The sequence below is a fragment of the Haemaphysalis longicornis genome, unplaced genomic scaffold (assembly GCF_048455015.1).
Source record: "Haemaphysalis longicornis isolate Haplotype H1 unplaced genomic scaffold, Haemaphysalis longicornis Haplotype H1 scaffold_1, whole genome shotgun sequence".
In the NCBI taxonomy this organism is placed as follows: domain Eukaryota; kingdom Metazoa; phylum Arthropoda; class Arachnida; order Ixodida; family Ixodidae; genus Haemaphysalis; species Haemaphysalis longicornis.
The window spans coordinates 435312165-435329814 of NW_027526203.1; the positions used below are offsets into that span (position 1 = coordinate 435312165).

The window sequence follows — 17650 nt, forward strand, 5'->3', positions numbered from 1 at the left end:
GCCTCAGGGGAACTCGGGCTCCTCTGGCTCGGCTACTGCCTCGGCTACGGCTTGAACACGCTGGTATGTTTGCGTTTGCCGGAAACGCGCATTGCCTGCACGCAAGTAAGTGCCGTCGCGGAAGCGTCACGGGCCCTAAAGCCGGCTGCCACACTCTGGTATACGCATGTTGCACACTGGCCTCTTTATTAGCGTGGTCGACAGATCCTCCAAGTTTTTTCTGCTTTGTTTCAGAGGTGTTGAAATATGCCACAGTAAAAACATCGCAGGCGTCAAGAGAGCTGTCATCTTGGTCTGCTCAAAAAAAGAAGTGGGTGGATGCTTACGACAGGGGCAGAGCTGGACATATAGGTCCAAATAAATAAAGAAAAGAGCAGAAGAAAAAAGCTTCCACTCGTTGCGTGTCCAGTTTCCTAACCGCTGAGCCTAAACAAAAGCTTTCTTTTATCTTGTGCGCATTCTTATTGCTTGTATTTTTTCCCACAGTCCTGCCGCTGTGTATGCCCCCTTTGCTTTGCTCTCCGCTTGATCTAAAATTGGCCTTTTTTTCCCCGCTCCAGATGTGTTTCCCCTTGGAAAGTCGTCAGATGTGAGTTCGTTCTGGCTCCCTGCCGGCGAGGCCTCGGCTGCAATAGATCGAGCAGGCGGGCGTCTGGTGGCGGGGACTGTCTTCCTTGTTTCTCTTTGGTCCCGCTCCTTTCTTTGTCTTGCTAGCTTCGCGCAGCGTGGCGGGTCGTGTCCGGCGCGGCAATAATAGGGCGCATTTAAGATGATCGAAAGTCTGAAAGGGACAGGGTTCGCGGGAAGCGGCGTGCGCTGCTGCTGCTGCAGCTGGAAGTGCTGAGTGGTGCGGAAGGGGCAGGCGAGGAAAAAGAGGGCGGTGGGGTGCAATATTGAAGTCGGGGGAAGCGGCGGGAGGCGAGAAATGACTGCCTAATGGCCTCATTCGGACGCGTCATCTTCTGGCGCCGAAGTAAAGTGTCCAAAAGGCGGCATAATCGACGCCGCCTAACTGCTTCTCGAGGGAGGACGAAGCGGCGAAATGGTGCCAATAGAAATAGTTGAGGTGAAAGTCAGTCCAGAACGCCTGGCGGGAGGAAAGCGGCGAGGAGAGCCGCTTAATGACGGGCGCAGAGCCTTTGCCGGCTTATATCATGCCGTTGCCCCCTCGTCGCCGCACGGGTCTTCACGGGAAAGTGCGCCGAAAGGCGGCGGCGATATGCCCACGTCGAGCGCCGTCGCAAGCCCGGCCTTCACGCGGCTCTATCTGGCTATCGGGTTCGTGCGTTCGTCCGGTGTATACGTGTACCGAGCTGCGTTGCGAAGCATTCGATCCACGTATTGTTGAGTCTACTGGGCCGTTTCGCACTTCACGTACTCAGCAGTCAAAGCCCGTTCTGAGAGTTGTTTTATTGCTTTTTTGTACTTGACTGGCAGCTAGCGCCCTTGTCGGACTGCGCCGTGCGTGGTATTCCGTCTCGTTTTGTTGCGGCTCTTTCACGTCCGGGTTTCGTTAACCATGAAACCTCGTTAAGTGCGTATCCGGTTAAACTGCAGTTTCGCTCGAAAACTCACTTAGAATAGCCAAGGCTACGTCGGTTCAGCTGCACTACCGTTTCCTATTTCGTGAATTTCCATCGAGAAAAATTCACACATTTGGTGACATATTGTTCGCCGGCCTCTTCTAGCTCTCCTCGCCGGATGCCGTCACCGATTTCCTTTTTGTTGTTTTCAAATTTTATCGGGACAGTGAATGCCCGTACAAAAAATATTTTCTTTTTCCGGCTCCTGGTGGTTGCTATGTGGGCCTGTAGTAGTCCTCTGCTCAAATTAGCATTGCGTACTCACCGTACGCTAAACCCCTGTCCCTGTCGGGCACCCTTCCGGTTATGCTGTCTGTGGGCACAGCAGGTTCTTCCTTTTCTTGGTCCCTCGTCGATTTAAATTCTGCTCCTTAGCATTCGGGGTAAGCGTCCGTACGGACGAAGCACAAGGATTCGTAGCATTGCGAACAAGTTTGGTGCAAACGCTGGAACGTAAACGCATCCACTCGGTTCTGGGAAGAATAACTTGAACTTGCGCAAATTGTGATTATCAGTTGTTTAATACGAGTATATTTGGTTGAGGTGCTTTGGTTTTGGTTTTAGTTGGCTCCGCATCTATGCGGTTATTGATTTTCTTTTGGTAGAAGTTGTTTTCTGAGGGTGAGATGTTTAAGATAAACGAAAGAACTCCTTCAACCGGCAACGTCACGCAGCATCTCCTGCTTTGGATCATGAGGTGGTCTGCTCGGATGTTATTTTTCGGTGTTCTATGCAAATTTACAGACGTCTTATGCGTGTAAAACGCGGTTCACTTGCTAGAACTCGCAAGTGAGAGAGAGAGAGAGACAGGAAGACAAGAGCTGCTAACTAGCGGCGGTCTTATTCACACGCGTATGCATGCAGGCGGGTCACCGAGCAATGGTGCTGAAAGAAAAGAAGTAACGGTGCAGGCAACAAGGCCGGACACGTGCTCGGGTTCTGTTGCAGAGAGGCGCCAGCTTTGTTGCGGAGCGCTTTCCGAAACGAGGGTGCCTCGGGGCTCGGGAGGCTGGTTTTCTTGCCGCATGTCTTGGGGCCGCTAACAGCCCCCTTCATCGGTCGTTTTGTAAGCGCGTACCACCGACGCCGGCGCAGCGCATACGTGACCGATCCGCCGGGCCCTTCCCCCGGATGCGCTGGGATACGTGCTTGAGCGCCCTGTAAGGCCGCTCGTAATCATATCGGCCGCAGCGCTAAACACGCACTTGCGCCAGATTGTGAGCAGACTACGATTGCCGCCGAGAAGGGAGAGAGAAAAAGGACAAGAGGAAATGGTACAAGAGGGAGGCACTGGCGAAAAAAAACATGGCGTTTTCCAGCCTCGAAAGGACGGATCTATATTTAACCGCACGTTCAGTCTCGCCATCGGGCCCCCCTTGTGCAGAGCGAGCTATGGAAGCTTTCGCATGCACGCTTGCTGGGTGGCTCGACAGCCATATGGGAGCGCGTCTCGTGCCATCGGCTGCGCCGGTTCGATTTCACTGCTGTGCAACGGCTGCTTCCGGGTGGGCGACCCAGCGAGACCCATCTCCGCCCGAAATTGCCACTTTCTGTGCCAGTATACGCATGCTTAAAGCATTTTTGCCCCTCGTATCTTGCCTGTGCCATGTATGGTCAACTTGAGATTGTAAATTCTAGGAGCTTGCCTGACGCCCGTGATTGGAACTTCAGTTCCAATCCAGTCTGCTTTCAGTCGGCGGCGCTCGTATTCTACTTTGCACTTGGTCAGTCAAGCCAGCTGTGCCCGTTGTGACGTCGTAGCATTGTTAAGAGGCTCGTAAAAACAGTTAGGTCCAGTTTCAAGTGCAGCTTGGGAGACATCCTGGCGCAAACTGCCTTGGCTGTGAATGACGTTGTGAATGGCTTGATTTCATCTATCTGTTTTCTGTGCGAAATGCTGTTTTCCACCCTCGCCGGCGTCCTGCAGTGGCCAACTGCTGTGGCCATTTCCCGCATAACTCCCAAAGTAATGTTCAGCCACCAGATAAAGACACATGTTGCGTCACAATAGTGGCAGTGCAAGCCGCAAAAGCAACCAGTCGCCGTATAGTATTGCCCGTTGGCTCTTGGCCAAGTACATCTGTCTTCCGCTGTCGGCTGCCCTCAATGCTCTAGTTCGGAGTATAGACTATGGGACGGTGGCCGGGCGGCCCGTGTCATTGACATTGTGGGCCAAAAGCGGCCTGCTCGTGTGTTACGTCTCCGGCGTCACTCGTCGAGGGGCATCGTTCGGGGCCGCAATTGGTCTCTTGTGTGCGCGTGCCCCGTGGCCGGTGCGGCAGCGGCCTCCCCGCACCCGTGTTTCAAAAGCCCAATGTAGCCACCCTTATCGGGCACGGGCGGCCATTTGTCTGTGTGCCAAGTTCGAGGCATTAACCGCGACGAGCCGCTCGGTTCCCGTCAGCCCTGCCGGCGCGAGATATTCCTTCAATTGAGCCTCGAGACAAAGCAGGGAGCTTCCGTCGGCTGATTGGCTTCGCGATGGCCTGGCTTTGATCGTGCCCCCCTTTCTGGCTCAATCAGCGCGTCGCGACCCCGGCTCCTGGCCACGTATACACAAGATGGCCGCCTCGTGGCGGCGACCTCTATTAATAGCTTGCCTACCCGGCTCGGGTTGGCTGTGTGTGTGTGTCGCGCGTCTCGACCGTGAACTTGCTCGCGTCTTTATTTATGGATTCCCCGGCCCGGCACGAGTAGGCCTGCGCTTTTTATGTCTTGCAGGAGCAGCGGCCCCGCGCGCTCCCTGCCCGCGGCGCCGAAAGGGAAGAGGTCTGCTGCTTTGACGTGCCTCGCGAGCTGGCTGCTCTGTGGCCTGCTTACTGCCGCATGTCTGGCAGCGAACATTCCGTCCGGGGTGCACTCTTCTCGCGGAACGAAAACGGCGCTGCAGGGCCGCGCCGAGTTTCTGGAAACCTCACTGCGCGGGAGTGCGTGATCACCCGAACGCCTCACGACGCCGAGCAGACAGCGCCACCAGAACGTGACCCTTGGTAGCGTGCACGAGCATTTCCGGACACAAGGGAGACACCAGTTGAGCTCGCTTTAACGCTGCCTCATTGACCTAGGCGGACACGCTTCCCAGACTTAGGCGCTGATGCTTTTGAAAAGCGCGCATCTTTAACCAGTGTGCGGTAATCGTTGTACTGCATCCACAAGACAAACGGTAAGAGATCCAGTAGAAATTTCCGCGAGAAAGTTATCGGGAGCATGAAGTGAGGTGAGGAACTGCCGTCTGACGCCTCGGAAAGAAAGCGAGCAGCGCAACAAGAGGAAGCGAGAGCGCATTTGCAGCTGCGCCACCGCATCTTAACTTTGAATACTGACAGCCACAAGTGTGTTCCATGTGGCCTCCAGAAAACGTTTACTCCCCCGCCTAGTCGCTGCAGCGCCAAGCCTCCGTTGCCCCCCACCCCTTATACGATGGTGCAACCATCGTAGCCTGAATTCGAATCCCAAGATGATTTAAATAACCGAGCACCTCACAAGGTGCATCAATATAAGCTCTCTCTCTCTCTCTCTCTCTCTCTCTCTCTCTCTCTCTCTCTCTCTCTCTCTCTCTCTCTCTGTGAAATAGGCTGCCATACGAATTTACAGATGGAAATATGATGTTACGTACTCAAGAGCCATGAAATAGTTCTCAGCTATGATAAGTTAATAGGCGGTGCACAAACACACACAAAACTATAGATCTGCTTCGCCACCGCACACAAATGAGTGACTAATTGTTACCTATAAGGGGGCGAACTGTTTTCTTGGTTTTTTTGCGAGCGCCACGCGCAAGCCTGGACGACGCCGGGCGCTCCTCGTCAGGCGTGTGCTCACGCTAGCGGTAAACGGTGAAAGTAACTATGGCTTAGCTTTTGATGGCGCCGCACACCACACACATTACGGCTAGCAAAAACTGCTTCGCTGTTAAAAAAACAATAAACTGTACACAGTAGCGTGCTGGGAAAGGGATAGTACATACGTCTTCAACAGCAAGACTTTGACGTAAGATAAGTTTTTTACGCTACGTTAACTAATAGTTTTATGTGTATGTGCTGAGCACGAGAAATTAAATAATGGTAACGGTAATTCCCAAGAAAGCGCGGAGGTGTCAAATCATGGGACCTGCCCCTGTACAGCTTCCTTTGGATTCTTTTTTTCATGGAATGGCGTTATCGCGATGGAAGGAGCACAGTTCAGTCTTGCGCCTTCGCTCCTTACGTTTCCGTTATCTCGCGCATACCGAGCTTTCTGCCACTCGCGCCTCAGCGTATCTGCTATGACGGGGGTGGTGGTCGCGTCTGGAGCACGTCCGAGACTCAGTCTCTGAAGAACAAGCCTCTCGTCCCGACTCCGGGCCGAGTGGGGGGCAGGCGGCGCGTGATTGGACTTTTTCCAACGCCGGCCGAGCCGCGGCCCAGCTCTTCAACTGGGGCGTAATACCATTATGCAAAGGCCGCCTTGAAAAAGGGACCCAGTTCGCGACGACTACTAATGAAGAAGCTCTAATGAAGCTTTTCGGCACGTGAATACTATCGCCAGTGCGTGCTCCTTGGGCGCAGCGGCTGCCGCTTAAACGAAGCTTGTTAACGGCACCTGCTCCCGCCTTTCTCCACGCCTAATATAAGCGCGGTTGTAGATTCGCCTGCGGCTACCCAGGTGTCGGTTTGTCTAGACAAGCTGGCTTCTTCGATCTTGCCTAGGCTTGTCTGAAGTTTGCCGATTCCGCCGGAGTGGCTTCCTACAATTTTAGCCAAGTATTCGGGGCTTTGGGTTTAGACTGAAACGCTTGGTGAGAATATTTCGTTCCGACTCCGTTCTATAATTTGTATCACCGCCTTCCGAAATGGCGAAACAACTTCATCGTTAAATGTACAAAGCACGAGTCAACTCAGGGCAGTTTTACTCGGGCTTGTTAACAGCTTTTGATTGAAATTCATCAAACCCTCGAGCTTTGTTCACGTAGCAGGAATAGGCATAGTACAGAGGAGACGAGCCTTGTGCGGGTATCAAGTATAGTATACGTGGCAGATCTTTCATAACTGAACTGCGATGAAACACAGGATCGATCATTGTGGGTTCATGAACATGATCGAAAAGCACAAACAGTACATTTACGCCAACCACATATGCCGTCAGTTTATAAATTTGCTTGTTTATTTTGAGGACTTGTTTTTGTTATCTCTGTCTCGTCGTCGGTGCTGCTGCACGTGCCACAAAAGAGAGGGTCGGTATTAAGCGCAAGTGTATACTGATGGAAATGCTGCTGTTCCCACCCTTTTTTCATCCCACTTTCTCAACCGCTGAATTTCACTTTTGTGCACAGCAGACATAAAATATTATAGAGGCTGGAGGATGGGTGCCTAAAAACTCTGGACACTTTGCCTCGTTAGCAAGTCACTTCAAATAAACTCAAAAGCAAAAGGTCGCGGCTTGTCTGTATTCATCTACAAGCGCCCCAGGGGCTGCATCCACACAATGGAAGGGAACTCGCTTGCAATTAGTTCACGCACGATTTCAGAGTTGATTCCTCCCTATACCACGCCTTCCATAGATGCTCCACACTAGCGCAGTCAGGCGTGGTGTTATTTTACTACGTTCTCGTTATACACGCAAGAGAGAATTGGAAAACAACATTCCCCTCAGCCTTCGTTTCGACGACAACGAAGTACTCCGCCCAAAAGTTTTATTTTGCCGTGCGACCATCGTATTCACTTCAGTTACTACCTGGCTGCTATCTGTCGATGGAGTGAAAGCACTGAAGCAGCCTCCAACGTTGTCCAGGCGAATTTACTTAGACGTGTGTGGCACAAACACTGGAGAACAAACGCGTTACACGAACACAGTGCAGGGCAGAGCCTCGTCGCGGCGGCTGCCTCGCTTTCTCACGGTGCTGCGAGCAAGGCACGTGACGCTCAGACGCGAAGCTCAGTATTGATCTTCATTCGTTCGCCTGTCCCGGAATCGGGAACAAACAATTGGAGTTCACGCGTAGCCTCTCCCGCGATCAAGATGCGAAGCAGCTCCAACGTTGCGACGCACCAAAGCGCGCTTCGCATTCCCGTACGCCTTGTCGACCACGCTACTTATCAATAATCCTCCCTCATGGGTGTCCTGCCCTAAAACGCCTCACTACCACGTTAAGGCTCCCTAAATCGCGGCACGTGTTCAAACACGTGCGTTTTGCAGGCTCGCATAGCGCCATATCGATTGTGATGTGAAGAAAGCCTCCCTTGTTTTGCTTTCTTGTTACAGAGTTGTGGGTAGGAAGAACAATAATAATAATAATAAAAAACAAGCCGAAGAAATCAACAGAAACAGAAGTGAAATTTTTACGGCAAGTTATAACTATGCAAGCAACGTTACGATACGCCTGGATCACTCAATCATCGGTTATTCTTTTGCGTTGGAGAATGTTAAACTATCATTCGGGTGCGCATGCACCTGAGACCAACTGTATGAATAGAAGACGAGTTCCGACGTGGCGTTGCTTCGCTGTAAGCGAAATCGTGGCACAAAATTAAAACTACTTTTTGCGATGCGGGCTGTCTGTGTGCAGTGAGTCAGGAAGTAGCTTTTCTTTTCTTTTTAAAATCTTGCTGCCGTGTTTCTTTCGAATCCAGCAGGAAACTCACGCTGGTCCCTGCTACTGCTGCGGCACTATAAATTCTGTGGAGGCCGCTATCGTTAGAAATCTTTTAACTTTTTCACACCTCCTCACACGGTGTCAGTGCGCCATTCCTTATAGAACGCAGTCTAGCTCTCTCTTTAATCTTGCCAATTGAACTACTAATCGGATTACAAGAAGAAAAATATTTGATAGTATGGTACTTTGAACAGTCATTGCTTGATTTTTATTGTTATTGTTATATGGATATCGCAAATCGTACATATTTGTGATGAATTGGCCGGCTGTGGCAATAAAAATAATAATGTGTTCTTCCAGAAAAAAATCTTTTTGCAAGAAAAGAAATTCCACGGACTTGCTCTCACAATTGATGTAAACTATAAAAGTTCGTGAAACACGATTACTAACGCGAGCACGTTTTGATAAACGCTTTATATATCGCAGACTGGTCGTCCAGGCGGTTTCGGCCGAATAAAGGTCTTTTCTACTCTACTATATTCCATTTTCTGTGGCTTTTCCACGACGCCAGCATTTTAAACCGCTCAGTGAGCAGCTTAATCTGCAAACCTAATGGTTAACACCAATAAAGCAACCTCCGATTTTCTTCCAATTTAAACGTCGGCAATACTGCGTTTGAGAGCCATTTAGCGGATCTATACTGTGACCTCCACATTACCAACGTTAACCTATAACGCGTTTTAATCGCTGTGTTTTTAGGGTAGATGGTCCGCGCGCGTGCTTCCCCGAAGAATCGCGAGAACGCGCCGTGGGGATGCTATCGTGCGCGTACGACGAGCACGGACGAACGAGCGTTAATTATTTCGAAACGCTCCTTTTCGCCCGCTTCTGGCGAACACGTGTGGCTGCTGGCTGGCATTTGCTGGGAGCCTGCACAGCCGCTAAATCGAAATCCGGGAGCGGCGTATACGCGTACCACCGAGCGGAAAGAAGGGCTCAACACAGAGAAGTTAACTTGGGATAGGACGCTGACCAAGTCCAGCGCCACTCTCGGTATTTTTAAGCTCCTCCTTGTTTCGTTTTCGAACAACTCGCTTCACTTTCAAACACGACGTAAAACAGTAGGACGAAATTCATTCTTCTTGATAATTTTACTCCGCGAATGACCCTGGGGAACCTTCATTTATATTTTTCATTCTTTGTTAACGGAACACCTGTTCATTTACCTCAGTCGACGCGGGCGTTCCCTGCGGCCTTGGGCTTACACTTGCGCAACAACGATAAATGCGTCGATCAGGTATCGTTTCATCGACGCATGCACATATCGGAGTGGGCAAAAAACGCGCCCATGGCAACTGCCATGGTCAGCTGTTGGCGCACGGGAGAGTCTCGGTTGCCCATAGGCTTGGGCCGCGGCCATCTGCATGAGAAACGCGGCATCATTGGCGGCGGCCGTGACTCAGCGCGTTTGTTTCGTCCCTCAAAGCGGGAGAGGGGGCGCTCTTCCGCGTGCCATCACATGTGCGGAAGGCCCATTGAATTCCGGACAGGTGGGAGGGGACCCCTGCTGACCTTGGCGGGCTATCAAGGACGCTTGCGCAACGCGTTTGAAGCTTCCGAGAGGAGAAGGGTTCTCCCTTCTTCTCGTCCCCCTGTAATGGCGCGTCACACCCGCCTCGCCACCCCTCTTTCTCCGTTTTCGAAGAGCTGTTGTTCGTTTCGATCTCTCCAGCCGAGTCTCGTGAAAAAAGCCTATAATAAAAAAGCCTATTATAGGTAAAAGGGTTGAGAACCGGCAGGGCAGAGATTGTGCGTGAATCGAACAGTGACTGTGCCCGCTGCACAGGATTGGGGAGCGCGGATGATCGCTGACATTTGCTCCTTTTTTCTATTTTTTTTTCGTGAAGATTCGTACTTTTTTTTTTTTGTATTGTGAACATTGCGCCGCTTCTCTTCGGCGCGAGTCATCGACCCGGTCGGAAATGACGCCGTGGGCGGCAGTCCCAGATCGAGCAAGTTGGTACACAATTGCCCGAGGCTCTTAGGCTGCTGCTGTTTTTGCTCGTTTCTCTATTTTGCCTTCTATGAGCTCTCGCTTTTCCCTTTCACTCCCCCTTACCCCTCTTTTTTTTATCCGCTGCGAGCGAAGTTTTTTTTTCCGTCAGAGCCATGACTTGGGGCGAAACCTGGCAGAGCGATTCGAGCTCATAGTTTATAACGCGGGACCCGACCGCTAGCTGCCGGGGACAACAAAGCGTGTAATGCGGCGCAGCCAAGCAAACTGAATCCCGACCTTCCCTTGTCCCCCCTGTTCTTCCGCGAAGGTCTTGTTCTCGCGAGAATGGTGAGCAGAAAAAAGGAAGATCGCTCTGAATAAGTTCTTTTTTTTTCTTTCATTTAGTTTTTCTCCTTCCTGTGGGCACTTCTTCCGTCTCGCGAGACTTTTGTTCTTTGTCTTTCCGTGCATTGCGGGCAGAAATATATTGTTCGCTGCTCCGGCTAGTCGCGCTTGCTTCTGTCACCATCCAGTAGAGCAAGAGCATTGTTCCAGGCGATGCGCCACTGCTCATGGCATTTCTTTTCTCAGCTTTCACCTGACAGTTTATTGGGTCGTTGGCTCAATCTTTCTTTTCCTTCACTCTTCCGGCGTTCTCTTTTTTTTTTTTCCGTAGACGAGGCTCAATAGGCTTAACGACTATTTATTTGAAATTAGAAGTGCAAAGAGTTTGTGAAGAACGAAAGGTTCACGTGGTAAATAAGTGCATAATAGTGGGCGACTGCTAGGCGGCTTAATACCGAGCTGGGGTCGATGCACCAGCAGTCTTCCGCTCAACGTCCATTAGCGAAACGAAGGCACGAGGCCGCCTTGCGAACAATTAAGCAGGCCGGCGCTGCTCATTAACGCAATTAAAATCCTACAGATGGTCTGCGCACGAGAGCAACCGGCAGAGACGAGTGTGTGTTGCTGTTTCGCATTGAGATTGGGCGATGGCGATAGCTATCCCTGAAAAATATCACTCAAAAGACTATGGTTGTCGAGTTCGCGAACCATTCTTGCTTTTATTAGGACGGCGGCAACAAGCAGCATGAAAACATCTTTGTGAATGCGGCTACAGGTCTGCTTGTCTGGAGGTCAAATCGCTCTAAAGGAAGAGGACTTCATGAACCAGAACAGAAATGAAGCCTTCTCAAGGAGACGGGAAGCGAACCCCGGTGTTATGCGTTCCAAAGGGGATGGCTATTGGCTCCGTCACACACGCTCGCTGTTTCTAACGCGTTAGGACCAAGGTCAGCTTTTTGCAGCAGGCTGGAAGTTGAAAGATTGCGAGTTGAAGTTGTGCGGCGGCGTCGTGCTGCAGGCAGTCGGTAGCACGACGCCTACTGAAAAAAGTTTGCGTCGTGTATTTCGCTGACCATGCGAGGGTCTGGGTTCTGCCCAGTGCTGCTGCAACGAAGCCGAATGTCTTACTCCATCCGGCGTTCACTTCGGTGCGATTGCGCGCGGCCCATCGCTGAAGGATCGCGTCAGAGCATTTTCTTTTTCAAGGGCGTGCACCGTCAAATAAACCGAGCAAGAAGAGGCGCTGCACGGAGCTGGTAGCACATAAAGGGCCGGCCGGTTCTCCTCGATATTGCGGAGCATCTCTCCCGCCGCGGGGAGTGCTGTCATTTCAAGATGGCGGGAGTATACCGATGCCTTCGTGCGTGTTCTATCTACAGCTCTCCTTCTCCATGTCACCCCCTCTCCCTTTGATCTCTCCGTGCCCCCCCCCCCCCCCCCCTATTTTTTTTCCCCCGCTCCTTTCGCTCTTTCGATTTGCCTTTTGTTTCCTTCCTTCAGCTGTGACTATGGTTCCAGTATTGCGTCTGCTGCCATAGCTGGTGCTCTTCTGCCTCGGGACGCTGAAGCCTCGCTGCTCGGCCGATTTTTTTTTTTTTTTTTCATTTTGTTGGCCCTTCTTTTCGCTTGCTCCCTTCACCTCTGCCTTCTTCCGGCCACCTATCCGGCCTCTTTCAAAATGCGCCGGTGAAAAGAAGCGTAAACAAATTTTATATGTCACCATTCCCGTCTGAGGGGGCCGCGAGCGCATAATCGTGACCGAGTCCACACTGCGTCCCGTTCTTTTTTGTTTCTTGGCCGCCGCTCTCGGCTCTCTCAGCCCTTCTCTTACGGCGCTGTTCTCGATAACGCCGCGTCCTTGCCCTCCCTCACCGCGGGCCTGTCTTCGGGTGCGATGGTCCTGTCGTGAGACCCTTTTGAAAGCGCCTCCAGACGCCTGCCCGAGCACTGCTCCCTGTTTACTTCCCTCCTCCTCGGAGCGACGCGTTTCTTCTTCGTTTTGTCATTATGTTGCGCGCCAGTAGGCGATAAGAAAGAGATAGGCACGTGTAAGAACCTTTGCTGTTTCGCGACCTCCGACTTTTTTTCTTCGCTCTTTTTTTTTAAGCGAAGGTGGGAAAGTTGAGGAGGGGGGGGGGGGGGGGTACATTTAAATGGCCCGGCTGTATTACTATTCGCGCCCTTGCACAACCTCCGGCTTTTCCCTTCACATTTCTCTTAGTTTTTTTTTTTTTTTTTCGTATTTCTTTCGCATGGCAAACGGTGTCCCCTCCCCCCTATCCCCCCTTTTATTTTGAGGGCAGTCACTTTACGCAAGCGGTCTCAGAGGTTCTCCCAGAGCAGTTTTGGTTTGGGGGAGTGAGGCCGTTCTCAGTGGTCGGAAGGAGCCTATCGAAGACGGAGAAGGAATGCCGACGACTCTGTTGTGATGCAAATGCTTTCCTTTTCACGTCAGCCGGCACAAAAGAGACCAGCAGCAGGAGAGGGGGAGAGAGCAAGGAAGATGCACAAGTAGGCACCCACAGCTGCATCGCTTACATTTGCTCGGGACGACAACACAAGAAGGAGGGGGGGGGGGGAGGGGGGGGGGGGGGGGCAATGGGCAGATCGGAGCCAATAATAAAGAGTTCGTCCGGGTCAGCCGAACAAGCATTTCTCAAGAAGCTTCGCTTGCTTTGTGACGAGGTCTTTAACGTCCCTAGTTCTATGACGCCCACAGAATGGGACGCGGTGGCTTTGCCACCACGAGAACTAGGAATAGCGCACGTCTGGAATGTACTTGAACAACCATAGATGGCCGGCCGATTTTTTTACAATAGGGTAAGGGGGGGGGGGGGGCTACAATCAACATTTTCAGTTAGAAGATTGCACAAACCGGCAAAAAAAAAAAAACTGGTACAAAGACAAATTGTTTAAGTTATTTTAGACCGGAAACAAAGAAAAAAAAAGACAACATGCAATTAGTGTCTCTCAAAACATCAACATTATACCTATAGGTAAACCAACCATGCATTCCATTTTTGCATGAATAATAATAATAATAATCAATCAATCAATCAATCAATCAATCAATCAACCTTTATTAAAGTGCTCAGGAACAGCCGAAGCCTTCGTGTTGGCGCACTGAGAGGGGAAAAAAAGGCCGCATCGAAATACACCAGCGGCTGTCCCATAAACAGCCAGTAAAAAAGGTGGGTGAGTGAAGAACAATAAAAAACTCGAAATACTACAGAGAATAAAATTAAAAGTGGCACCCAACCTACGTTACACGACAAACAGAGACTGTAAATTATGGTACATTGCAAAAACGCACCGTACAAGAACCATAGAATAGGATGACACAAAACAAAGGAAATATTTATAACTATTCACAGAAAATGACAATTTATAGAAACATTTGTTACTGTGGCCTGCCTAGGCCCGAGGAGGAGGAAGGCCCCTTAAAAATATTTATGAAGAGTTTACTACAGAAGTGTGTCTTAGTACATACAACGATTAGGCCCGGAGCATCAAAATCATACATGAAGAAATAAGAACAACTCTGTGAAAACAAGGCACACATGAGGAAAATAACTGAAGAACACGAGTACTGTCGAAATGAAGTTAGCGCGCCACGGCTAACAGCCCCGCCAAAAACCCCCGAAGGGGACGGCGAAAAATATCGAGTTCCCCGGAGTGAATGTTATGTAGGCGTTGCAGTATATCAAAAGGAGAACATCTGCTAAGTTGTGCAGCTGTGGCCTTGTTGCTTTTTTCAGAACACGAAAACTGATTGGTGCAAGCAGTTCCGGGCATGAAATTGTACCATGAAGCAGTTTGTATAAGAAAAGAAGGTCTGAGCGGGTTCGCCGGTAACTTGAAGAGGCAGTTATTGGGAGAGGCTCAGAGAGAAAACGATACATAAATATTGATAAAAATTTGGTCTGGACGCGCTCTACACGTTGACAATTAGATATGCAGGTTCCATTCCAAATGACAGAGGCATATTCAAGTTGAGGAATACAAAGTGCCATAAAACGTTTTAGGAACGAATGATGAAACTGGAAGTATCGTAAAAAACCTGCATACAGCATCGAGCGAGCGGAGCGCCCGCCGAGTCAGTTGAGTGACATGAGGCGAGAAAGTTAAGGCGCTGTCGAAGAGCAGTCCGAAGTCTTTGATCTCGTCGACTCTAGACAGAAAACCGTCATCAGTACTGTAGCGAAAGAAAAGGGGGTTCGTTTTTCGGGTATAAGACGTGACCTTTGCTTTCGCAGGATTAAGATTTAATCTGTTATCTGAGCAACATTTAGCAAAGGAGAATATATCTTGCTGCAGGGCAACACAGTCACCGATGGACTTAATAATAATAATAATAATAATAATAATAATAATAATAATAATAATAATAATAATAATAATAATAATAATAATAATAATAATAATAATAATAATAATAATAATGATGATGATTATGCGGAGGAGGAGGAGGAGGAGGAGGAGGACGACGACGACGACGACGACGACGAGGACGAACATATCCTTCGGTACAACACCAGCATTATTTCCCCCGGAAATGCTAAATAGAGTCCGAAAAAATGACGGACGGTTTCGATTTGCCGACCGGGAAATATCGTGCGACCGCAGCATATACATTTTGCTTATAAAGCATTGGCCAACACACCGCTGCGGGTACATGTGCTACTCTGCCGGTTTGGGACGCACGGGATACAGAGTCGCGCACGGGTTTCTTGTGGCCAAACCTTCTGGTGCTTGCGGACGAAGTGATTGATCGATAAATGACTAAGCTGATTAGCCGCTTTAAAAAGCGTTCTCCACTGCACCTCTGCGGGCATGCGCCACGGTCGACGAGCTTGATTCCAGTTTCAGAGGATATCTACACGTGCGTGACTTAAAATGCTGGCGTGATAGCGCGACTTTTCCTTTTTCTTTCCGTTACTAGGACTCAGAGAATAACCCTAACGTTAACCCTAAACATAAGCCTAACAGTTAGGCCTGTTTAGGGTTAGCGTTTAATAGCCCTAACTTTCAGTTGTCCCGCAAGCAAGTGTAACACATTGCTCTCTAAGAAGCGGGTAACGGTACACGAAGTTAGACCTCAAATCGTAACGTTAGGCCAAACCCGCGTGTCCCCCAGCCGCATCGCCATTAGCTGTTCGGCTCACCCGTTTGCGCCGTGGCTAAGGGGCCACGTTACAACCGTGAAACCTCCAGGGGATGTACGGTAGAAGCGCTTTAGCACAAAAACGCCCTTTTTGTACATTGCTCCTGCCTGCAGTTCCTGCTACTCACGAGTACCTTGCCATTTCTGCGAGCATTCTTTCCCGCCAGGCTAGTAAATTTAGAAGCACTCAATATTTGAGCGCCAAGCGTCTCAGCCCGCCGTTCCACCCTTCGTTACTTTCACGAGCGCCTCTCGCACCCAGCACCGGCGGAATGTGATCCAGCGCAATCCTCGCGTCCTGCTGCAGGCACACCCTTATGTACACGGGCGGCGGGCGCATATTTTTCTGGAAGTGGCATTCCCATTCTCGCGCTTCCTGAGTTCTGAGTGATGTCACTGCAGCCTCTTCTTTCTCTCCTCTGTTTTTCAATGCTCGCGTGCCATGGACCTAACTCTCTCTCGCAGCCCCCCGTATGTTTTATCCCCAGTCCTCTTCTGGGGGTGTTTCTCCCATAGCATCCGCTCATCTAGGGCGCCGTAGAGAGGTCGCGCTGCGGCGCCGGGTCCTCCTTATATGGGGGAACGTTGCGCAAGTACGGGCTCGTGCTTCATTCAGCTTGCGCTGCACGACAGCCGAGTGGATGGCGCCACTTTCACACGGAACATACGCGCTCCCCCCACCCAGCAAGCCACCCTCACCAGCCACTCTTAATTTTGCCGCTTCGAACAGTGCAATCTTGAGCTTCTTCGTTTTTTGCCCTCCCGGCGCCCTGCTTCCGGTCTGCGGTTGCTCGCGTCGCGCCGTGCTGCCCGAGCTACGGAAGCTCCTTAAGCGAATTAAAACCCATTTCCCGATTGCCCCTAATCTTTCAAATGACACGAAGGGCGGCGCCTCTGCAGGGTCCCTTCTTCCGTGTCGTAGCTCGCGCCTGTGCAGCTGTCGCTGAGGACGCGTGAGAGGGGAGATGACGAGGCAAAAGGTTCTTCGCGTTGTTCTAAGCACGTTTATATTACTCTTGTGGTTTAGTTATTCCCAGAGCGCGTCCTATTTTCAAGTTGACTTGAACGCTCGATAGGGGCGTGAGCATAGCGGCATTGCAGTCTGTATCCAGTAGGTCTCGCTAATTCTCGTGCTGCAGTTGCTATTTCTGAGCTGAGAAAAAGAGAGAAATACAAGTTGAAACACCAGCACTGACGTGGATATACTATGTCAAGGCTGCTTAGCTGAGGACTCCCCCCAAAAGCAGGCCTGGAAAGAAGCTATGTGGAGGGCCTTACATCTCATCAAGTCCGGATTCTCGTGAGGAAAGGGCAACAACGGCGTACGAAGACAGCACAGTGTGTCCTAACATTGCATACTTCACAGGATGGTAAGATTGGCCGAGTTGGTATGCATTGATTCTTGAGTAGGCAGCGCAGTTTAAAGCAAGGACGAACGAGTGAAGAGTGATTACGGACTCAGCCCCGCCCTAATCGGTACGGAGAGCGCCATAACTGCAGGGGAGTTTGTTGCTTTTACTCGAGGGCAAATATTGGGCCAAGAGCGAGTGGAGAGACCACGCGCCGAGGCACGGAAAGCTAGCTGGTATAGACCAGGGCATTCGGCCCAAGGCATATCAAGCGTGGGGGCATCATCATGTCGACAGGGCCGATTTCGCAGCAGCCTCGCTTCACGTGTGTTCAGGGCGGTGAGTCGTTTAATGACAGCGAGGTAACCTGGGATACTTTTGTTTGATTGCAATGTTGGCATGTACAGCGAATGAGCTGTGCCTGTTCATGATGCTTTGTGATGTTTTGGGTGACTGTCAGAAAGGCGACGTAAGGCCTGTAAGGTTGGAGTTCCCCTATTACACTTAACAACATACTGCGCAGGCGTTTTTCAATAGTATGCGTTTTGCAATAGTATGCATCTGCAACACAACGAAAAAAAAAGGTGCAACTCTAGCAACTGCCTTTTTTTTTGCATTTCAGAAAGCAGAAAGAAATACAAA

At 50.5% G+C, this 17650-nt stretch overlaps 1 protein-coding gene and 1 long non-coding RNA gene across 2 annotated transcripts in view; both read left to right on the forward strand.

Moving 5' to 3' along the window:
• LOC144155777 (Krueppel-like factor 6) overlaps positions 1-17650 on the forward strand; it is a 393838-nt gene that overhangs the window by 206698 nt on the left and 169490 nt on the right. The window lies entirely within an intron of this gene.
• Positions 1-17650, forward strand: part of LOC144155778 (uncharacterized) — a 196480-nt gene that overhangs the window by 76751 nt on the left and 102079 nt on the right. The gene's annotated exons all lie outside the window — the stretch shown is intronic.